Below are 9309 nucleotides of genomic sequence, written 5' to 3'. Positions count from 1 at the left end.
TTTTGATAAACCTCCAAAATAATCTGAGAGATCCAAGCACTGAAAGTTTTATTTGTTTTTCAAATATATCTCCTGTTAATGATGTGTGAATTCCTAAGCATTAATATGTGCCAAAACCACCATGCTCCAGTGCTCAGCTTTCACCTCCTCCAGACTTTAATTTTCACTCTTCTCTAACTTTGCTTTCCTCAGTTCTCTCACCCCCCTGCATTTTGATTTCTCCTGAATCAAGCTAGACTCCCGACAAGAAGAAACTCTTCTATGATATGTTGACTTTGAGCAAAGAAACAAGATCACTGTTCATGCCATGAGCAGGGTAAATACTCCCAGAAGTTTGTTGGTCTGTACTGCCTGCTAGTAGTGCGGTGTGAAACTCTTCCAGGAGCCTGAATGGTTACAGCTCCTGGTGAGCTGATCTCCATAAATAGCAGCTCTAAATCAATTCTGTTTGCTTGCTGTGATCATATGAAATGCATCAACTGTTGAATAAATCAATGCGACCCCAAAGATTCCTTGGCCTAACATCTTATTATTTTGTGGCTACCAGCTGATTAGGCATTTAAATAATGTTCCGGGATAGCATCTGCATTATTTGAATATGCCAGATAGTGAACACAAGTCTTTAGATTTCTCCAGTGCTTTATTTGCCAGCAATAACAATAATTGAAGTAACAATAGCCCTCCCTTGCTTTTGTTGATATCATTTAGTTTTTCCAGAGAGGACAAAGCAGGCATTTCACTGGTTTGAAATGAAATGTGTTCTGCAACGTCTGAGCTAGTCAGCTATCGACTGGTGGGAGCATTCATTTCACAGAACAGTAAGTTACTCCAACGTTCCCAGCCCAAATTGATCCAACAGAATGAGACCCCCTTTGAAGTTTGAATTCCTCCACAATTTTCCTTTAAAAACTGCGGCTCTGCCCCCCTCTAGATGTAGTGGGTAATCAGTGGTGATTGATTTCTGAGCATGTGGATGGAAGAGCAGGGAGAGAAATGATGTGGTGGTAGGAGAGGATGCAAAGTTCAAGAACATGGTGGGCACGTACCAAAGAGCACTTTCATAAAACCAGCCCTGTGACTACAAAGAAGCAGGTGAGGAAAAAAAAAAAAAAGAAAAAAAAATGAAAGAAAGAAAGAAACAGCTGAAGAGTGAAACAAGAAGAGTACAGAATGGAGGAGACCGTCGGTGCAATGACTGATGGAGGGAGGTGTTTTCAGCAAAACAGCACATGGTTAAATGGAGGAGATGAAGGAGATGAGGGTGCAGATTTGCAGAAGTGCCTAATCACGTGGAAAGAAATCTGCTCAGTTTTCTGTTCTGAGAGGGAAGGATCCAAAGCAGCACATATTGACAAAACACTAGGAGCCTGAGATATGTGCCAGTTCCTTCTTCTTAAAAAGTTTCTAAAGAAACAAATTAGTAGTTTCATTAAGAAAAAACATTAACCTGTAATGCCTGCAATTCTCCTTGTAAGAGGAATTCTGATTTCTACAATTATTTCAGAGATAGGAATTATTTTCGGACTGTTTCAAATGAATAGAAATACCTGGATCCTCAAATCTGCTACCACCTTATTGGTAGCTGGCTTTATTACTGAATTTCTTGTCAAGAAAAGCAAAACAGAACACAGTAAGCAATGCTTTTATTTCCACTCTCTGTTTTGCAAGTAACTGTGTTATTATCAGCTATATAAATCCCAAGTGCTGTGCAGTATGGCTTCCTACCCTTGTCTGGTCTTACAGGAGGAGTTCTGGCCAGGTAAAATCCATGAATGCCACTGCCACAGAAAACTATTATATCAAGTAAAAATAAGGCTGGATTTTGCAACTTACATCACAAAAACAATGGAGAACAGAATGACAACAGGCAAACAAAAAATCTTGAGGGTTTGCAGGGCTAAATATCAGGTTTCTATGGCCCACACCAGTGAGGTTCTGAAGTTGTGTTTTCCTTTCCAGTTTAGATCTAGGAAAATTAATTATAATTCATTAAATGACAGTTTTGGTGTCAGCTTAGGCTATTACAAATAAAGAGTATATTATTTTCCTTAGTGAGAAGTAAATCTGAATTTTGTAGAGCTGTAAGCAATGCCTACTGCCCATATTTAACATCGTTTTATATATATATGTATATATATATATATATATATATAAATCTTATCAATTTTCCCTGTTACCTAATCAATTGCTTCAGCTTTCTTTCCCCACAGTGCTTTCAAGATGGGTATGTCTCAGCATTTCATTAACACAGTGTTGAATAGCAGTGCTTCCTTTTATAACAAATTAGCATTACTGTAGAGTGCAATATGGGTTTGAATCTCATTTATGTTAGGATCCTTTATACCGTTCTGGCAAAAGAGACATTTATATAGGAAAAATGTAATGCATGCTGCAAATATTTGGTTGCAGAGACAAGTCGGCTAAGCAGCCTCCCTGGTTTTGGTTGCAGCACATGTTGGTTGCATTCACATGTAGCACATGTGTATCTCCTGTCCTGGCACAGGCTGCCCTAGCACAGGCTGCAATGTGTTTAACAGCACTTGTCAGCACAGGCCAGGCTCTCCACCTGTATTGGTGGCTGAATGTTGACCCCAACATTCCTCTTATCAGAGGGAGATTGTAATCTTTTATTCTCTGTAATGAGGAACTAGACAGGGTGAACAGGGATGGGATTTGGCTGAGGTTCCCACTCCACAAAACTGCATTTTGCACCATCCAGTCACGTCACCTATCAGAAGTGTTATCAGCAAGAAGCTAAACTCAGACGTGTAATGACAGGCTGATTTCCAGGCTTACCAAAGACTCACATATCTGACTTGTCTGCAGCAAATGAAGTAAGTCCCTATTCTCTACTTCATCGCTCTGATTGTTAAAAAACCACTTCCACTGAAGTGGTCGGGTGTCCTTTAAACCCAGTATTAATCTCCAGTGAGAAACCTATTCACTTAGTATTCTTCTTAACTTTATGAGGTACAAATAAATACCTTTCTGCTTTTCAGAAAACTGCCTCTGCAACTGAACCTCTCATTAAATCCTTACATTAGTAAGAGCTGTCCTTCCATACAAATACTCTATTAGCATAAAACAAAAGTTAGAAAAGAAGCCGCTGAATGTCCCTGCTAAATGAAAATTGATATGAAGAGCATAGGATCCACAGGGTTTGCCTAGCACAAAAGCAATCTTTATTGAGTTGCACTAGATATCTAATAGGAATAACAATAATAGTAACAACATTTTAACAGTTTGCTTTCATATGTGCTAACATAAAACTTTGCTTCAATCAATAATCTAAACAGATTTGCTTTAGTCCATCAATTCTGCTTCCGAGCACATTATAGTCCCCCTTCAATCACGCTGGGACCAGTGTAATGTTGTTATTTCCTTTTCTTCCCTGGGCTCTTCTACATTCCTGGCAACCCCTCATATCTCTTATTTCATTAGTCTGATCCCTATTTTCTCTGACTCCTGTGATTTCAAAGCAATTTATTCTGAAAGCCAAACAGTCCACTGCCAAAATCAGGTCACCCTCACTCTGCTTTCACATTGTGCTGGCCAGTGGCAAGACAAGGCAGGACGCAAATCCTGCCTGGATTTTAAACCAAGTGATGATCCTTCCCACTCCCATCCATGTACAATACTTAAAGTGGTGAGCCTGTATCACAGCCAAAAAAATCTTCATTGCCTTGAGAGCTAAAGCTACCTTCCCAAAATTCAGTCATTAATACTTACTAATCCCTCATGGCTATGTTTACAAGTCCTGCTGCATTAATGTAAAGAAAAATAGAAAAACTGGCAAGAGAAGAATCCTCTGGAAGTCATCCAGCTGACCTGTGTGAGCACTGGACGGCAGAGGTAGCTCCTCTTTGAAATTTCCCCCTGCTTTGCTTTCACCGATTAGTTTATATAATGGTGGAGTAGGTCTACAATCTACTAGAGAAGGGCTCTGTTATGTATGTATATTTTAAAATAAAATGTGCAGCCCTGATTTTCCACTAGTTCTGTTTTGAGTTTCTCCTGGAAATAAGACAGCTTGAAAACCCCACTATTCTCAGGGTAAAATGAAAGTTTTCCAAATGTGTTGTACAAAAACTCCTCACTGCTATTTCCCATTACTTCTTACACTAATCACCATAGTCATGAATAATAGAGTCTTCCCTTCCTCTTTATGATCATCTTTTGCATATATTTATATATATCACAAATACACACATATATGTATGTATTTATACTACATTCCATATCATATATATCATATATATATATAATGGTATATGTGTATAATATATATATTATATATATGCTATCTACCTATATCTATGTATTTCAGTCTTCTCATACTAACAAAGTAAAGTAAGGAAAACTTTGCAGAAAGGTGTAGGAAGAACTAATGAGACTGAAAAGCCAAATAGCACAAAAAGGAGGAATGGGGATATAGAGAGTTGAAGATAGCAAGTCTCTTTTATCTGTGTGGAAAGAGGTTAAGAAGGAAGCTTGATTGCAGGCTACAGAGAGCTATACTAGCACACGTCATTTGATACCAAGTATTCTTTAATTTAACACACAAAAGCATGCAAAAATCAAATGCTGAACACTGAAGCCACTGCAGTTTATGTTAAAAAAGATGGAAATTTTTATCAAGGGAAGCAATTTACTGGAAGAGTAGATTAAAAAGGGATGTGGGAGAATGAGTTGATTGGTCAGCATTCGAGTGTGTGACCTGCTGAAGACCTCTCTCGTGTCCCTTAGAACCTGTCTGCTTTTCTCCCAGCTGTCTCAGCTGGGCTGATAAAATATATTGCCTGTCTTCCTCCTCTATGGTCTGATTCTCACTCTAGTCACCAACTTTTGAGTCAGGGTAGGGCTGGTGAATTTTGTGGCCTGTAGTTATTGAATAAAACCCTAATACTCCTTGTGTTTTTAAAAATCTATTACTTGTCTATGGGTTGCAAGAAGCTTCAGACAGGTAGATGTATTTCCTCAACTTTTACATTGCTTCTGTATATAGACAGATTCTGTTTCTTAGAACTGGTTCTAGACGCGTGTAGTCTACCATACTGTTATTCCATCTCCCTATAGTAGCACTATGTTGCCTTGCCCAGAACTCTGCCACTCTGTTCACTACTCAACAAATTACATATAATGCTTACTTTATTAATATCATCTGCATTGATCTCTGATTTTTTCAAAATCAAAAGAAGGATTCTCTCCTTGAAGAATAATTTTTACCTATGCTTTAATTTCTGCTATGTAGTCATGACAACATTTAACTATGGTGACCTTTGCATTATCAGAGTGAAGGAACTTACGTCCACAGCAGTCCCCTTACTTTCTCATTTTTGACTGTGGATAAATAGGGAAGGGTGGTATCATAAGAGTAACTAACCATTTTATTTCTTCTGAATATGAATTATGGTTATGGATAAACGTTAGATGTCTAGATCAAGGCCTTGGTCTCTATGCAAATCTTTTCAAGCATAATTTCCAATGGTCTTGTTATGCATGACTGTCAGTTTTTGTTACTGTTGTTATTTTTCCTTTTCAGTTATTGTATCAATTCCTAACAATCTCATCCTATGTTGGTCCAAGTTTGATTTGACTCCAGCCTAAAAAGTTTCTGTTATGATATTGCCATTATCTTTTTTTTTTTTTTTTTCTGTTTGCAATAGGTAGATGCTCAAATTCTTTAACAAGTTTCAAATATTAAAAAAATTCTACCCAGTGTGTAAGTAATGTAGGTGGGATTTAACTGCAAATGTACAGTTATATTGCTTAAATGATAGCAGGGTTTGGTCCTTATTTTTTCACAATTGTTTTTTTGGTCTCTCAGATCATTTGCTGTTCATTTTCCTTTCACATTCCTGTCGAGATACATCCATTTGCAAATCACCTCTATCTGAATATTGTATAATTTAGCAAGGCTACTGCTTGCATAATCTACTATTGTCAAGATGCAAAGACTTAAATTATCTCAAATACTTGAATAAATATCCTCAAATTCATCTAGTGCTTTCCTCACATCTGGCTGTGCCCACTAAGTGCTCTCAGCATTTTTAAATTAGAGAGATTAAAATTGTGCCCTTTAGCTTGAAATATATCAAAATGTTGAAACTTCACCAAAAGCACCCTAGGACCATTTCATCCAGTCCTCCCTTTTCAAGGTCACATTAAATATGACCATGATTACATATCCAAGTAATTTGTTTTTTCATTTCACTGGTTTTGTGTCTTTGGTAAATTTGATGATAGGTGATTCAATGGAAACTGCTGATATATAAATGAAAGTCAAAAGCAGCAGTCTGACTTTTGTAACTGAAAGTAGTATTGTGTCCAGAAGAAGGAATGAAGTATGAAGAAAACAACAGATCATTTTAAAGTATGCCTAAAATCTCCATAACAAGCTTAAGGAAGGAAAGAAGGATATCTAAACTTCCTGGAGACACATGCTTTAATAATTTACATGTAACAAATCTAACAGAGAGAATGCACCTGACCATCAGTTCCCAGGAATATCTCTCCTTATGCTGTTTCAGTCAGGTAATATTAGGCTGCCAACATCTGACTGACCCATTGCATTTCTCCTTTGAGGATGATGTCTCAGGAAACTTTGTGTACTTAATGGCAATCAAAATGATGGCAAAGACTGAACAGTACTATCAAAACTCTTTTTTTAATGGAATTACTAAAATCTAACCGGTCTCCTCGAGAATGTGAAACTAAAATCTCTTTTTGTAGGAAGCTACAAACTGTCCCTGATGTAGGAAATGAACACTGCTGAGATCTCATCAGGTTTATATTGAAGCAAGTAGAAAAGCACCCCACATCACCAGGTTTGCCATCACTGGTCTGAAGGCCATTAACCAACCAGCACGGTGGAAGAAAAGAGTGAATTAACAACTGATATTGCATACAGTACTAAGCCAGTAAGAGAGCCTGCCTCGCCGAGACAAGGAACATACCCCTAATGAAACAGCTTTCCTAGGATAAATGCCAATATTTGCACTACAGCTGAAGGAGAGAGAAAAAGACCAGGAAGGCTGCTGAGAATAGAGATCCTGTCTGTCCTGCCCAGGTGCCTGAAGTTTTATTGTAAGTTTATACACTTTAGGCAGAGGTTAGGCAGAATTACTTAACATGAAACCAGCAATTCTTATAATCAAAAGGTAAGTGAGAAATTCTCAGTTGGGGACACTTTGGAGAATTTGATCTCTCTGGACAGATCTTGCAGAATGGGAAGGGCAATCACTCTCTTTGCTTCACAAACCCTGGCCTTTGGGAATATTTTTTCCAGTATTTTTTCCCCCTTTTATCTCTACAGCTCAGAATTCAGAGCTGCCATAGAAGTGATAGTGAATATTGAACTGGTGCACACTGCATGTTAATAGTCTGTTCTCCTACTTTCTTTTATTTCTGAATAGTTGCATAAGAGTGATAAGGGACATTTCTTATTACCTTTTCTAAATAGCAAATCATTCCAGTTTTTCTTAAAAAGAAAAAGAGAAATTTGTAGGTTCTGGTTGATCTTATTTTGAACTCACTGATGCACTGACCATGCCATCTGATGTAGATCAGTCATGCATTGCTAAGGGTATGCCTTGTATCAGCCTTGGATCACTGAAAAAGTGATTTCTGAACTGTACAGATATAAAAGAGCAGAAAAGGAATCATAGAATCACAGAATGGTTTGGGTTGGAAGGGACCTTAAAGACCATGTAATTCCAACCCCCCTGCCACAGTAGGGAAATATTCCACTAAATCTGGTTGCCCAAAGCCCCATCCAACCTAGTCTTGAACACTTCCAGGGAGGTGACATCCACAGCTTCTTTGGGCAATTTGTGCCAGTGCCCCTCCACCCTCTGAGTAAAGAATTTCTTCTGATATCTAATCTAAATCTACCCTCTTTTAGTTTAAAGCCATTCCCCCTTGCCCTGTCTCTATACTCCCTGACAAAGAGTCCCTCTCCAGCTTTCCTGTAGGCCCCCTTTAGGTACTGAAAGCTGCTATAAGGTCTCCCCAAAGCCTTCTCTTCTCCAGGCTGAACTCCCTCAGCTTGTCTTCATTGGAAAAATGCTGTTAAGTAGCAACTATTGATATAGAAGCAGTTTATAGCAGGCCACTCGAAATCCAGGATCAGGACACTTAAATCTATTTTCAAGGCACTGCAAACACAGAGCACAGACGTAGTGCCTGGTCTTACGAACTGCAGTCAGATATAGAGAGGCACACAGATGGTGGAACATAAACAAACACAATACTACCAGTAAGAATAACAGGTAGCAGTCATAGTTTAAACAACAACCTGACTCATGTTGAGTGTGGTCCGTAGGCACCACAGTAAAACAGAACTGTTAGGTAAGATAATGAGGGTATCTGTGCCTGCTACGGGAAGCTTCTCAAGCCTGGGAAGGCATGAAGACATCTGATTGAAATCAAGATTCTGGGAGGGGACAGCATCAGAAGCTAGTGGGAGGTAGTAACTGACCTGAATATGTGATGAGAAAGGGATAAACCACTAAAGACTCTGAAAGTCTTTAGTAAAAAGAAATTTGCTTGTTAGTGCAGGTGTGAGATAAGGGAAAGGATGCACAAAGAAGGGATGAAGAGAAGAGTGGGGTCATGGTCACAACAGCAGGCAATGGAAATGGTAGTGTTTACGCAGGTATAATGTGGTTTCTGAGGCTAGAAAAAAAAAGTAGCTGAAATTTAACATGGTAGGGAACCAGCTGCTGAAGCTCTTTAGCTCAGCCTAAAGAGAGGCAGCTTGGCCAATGAGATAACTTCACCCTAGGTTTTACCAGCACCTTACACAGGGCTTGGGGTTTTGGAGTGTAGAAATCCCCCAAGATTTAGTGTCCAAGTCCAGAGAATGTTCAAGGGTGATCAAAAAGCCAAGAGAGAGAAGCCCAAAGGGAGATCCAGGTTGCTTTATTTTTTTATTTATTTAATTTTTTTTGATAAATGTGTATTTTTCTTGTGCTGACTAAGAAGAAGACTGGCCTTGGAAGCCTTGTCTTGCTCTTAAAGAGGTGAACCATATACTCAGTGCACCTTTAGTGAATAGTGAACCATGATAGAAAAATGTGTACAGAGAGAACGTTTCTTCCCAAGCTCTTTTTAGGTAGTAGGTGAGTTTTTTTCTTAAAGTGTGATGATTTATATTTCTGTTAATTTGTCCTGAATCATGAGTAGCATAACTTCCTAATTCCAGCTACTTACAGAAACATCTAAATCTTTAATGCCATTAGTTGCATAGAATTAATGTTCATTAAAAAGAAAGAAAGAGGCAGACAGACAAAAAACAGACATATGACA

Source organism: Cygnus olor, chromosome 3 (assembly GCF_009769625.2).
Source record: "Cygnus olor isolate bCygOlo1 chromosome 3, bCygOlo1.pri.v2, whole genome shotgun sequence".
Taxonomy (NCBI): domain Eukaryota; kingdom Metazoa; phylum Chordata; class Aves; order Anseriformes; family Anatidae; genus Cygnus; species Cygnus olor.
Note: the sequence above shows the minus strand (reverse complement) of the source record.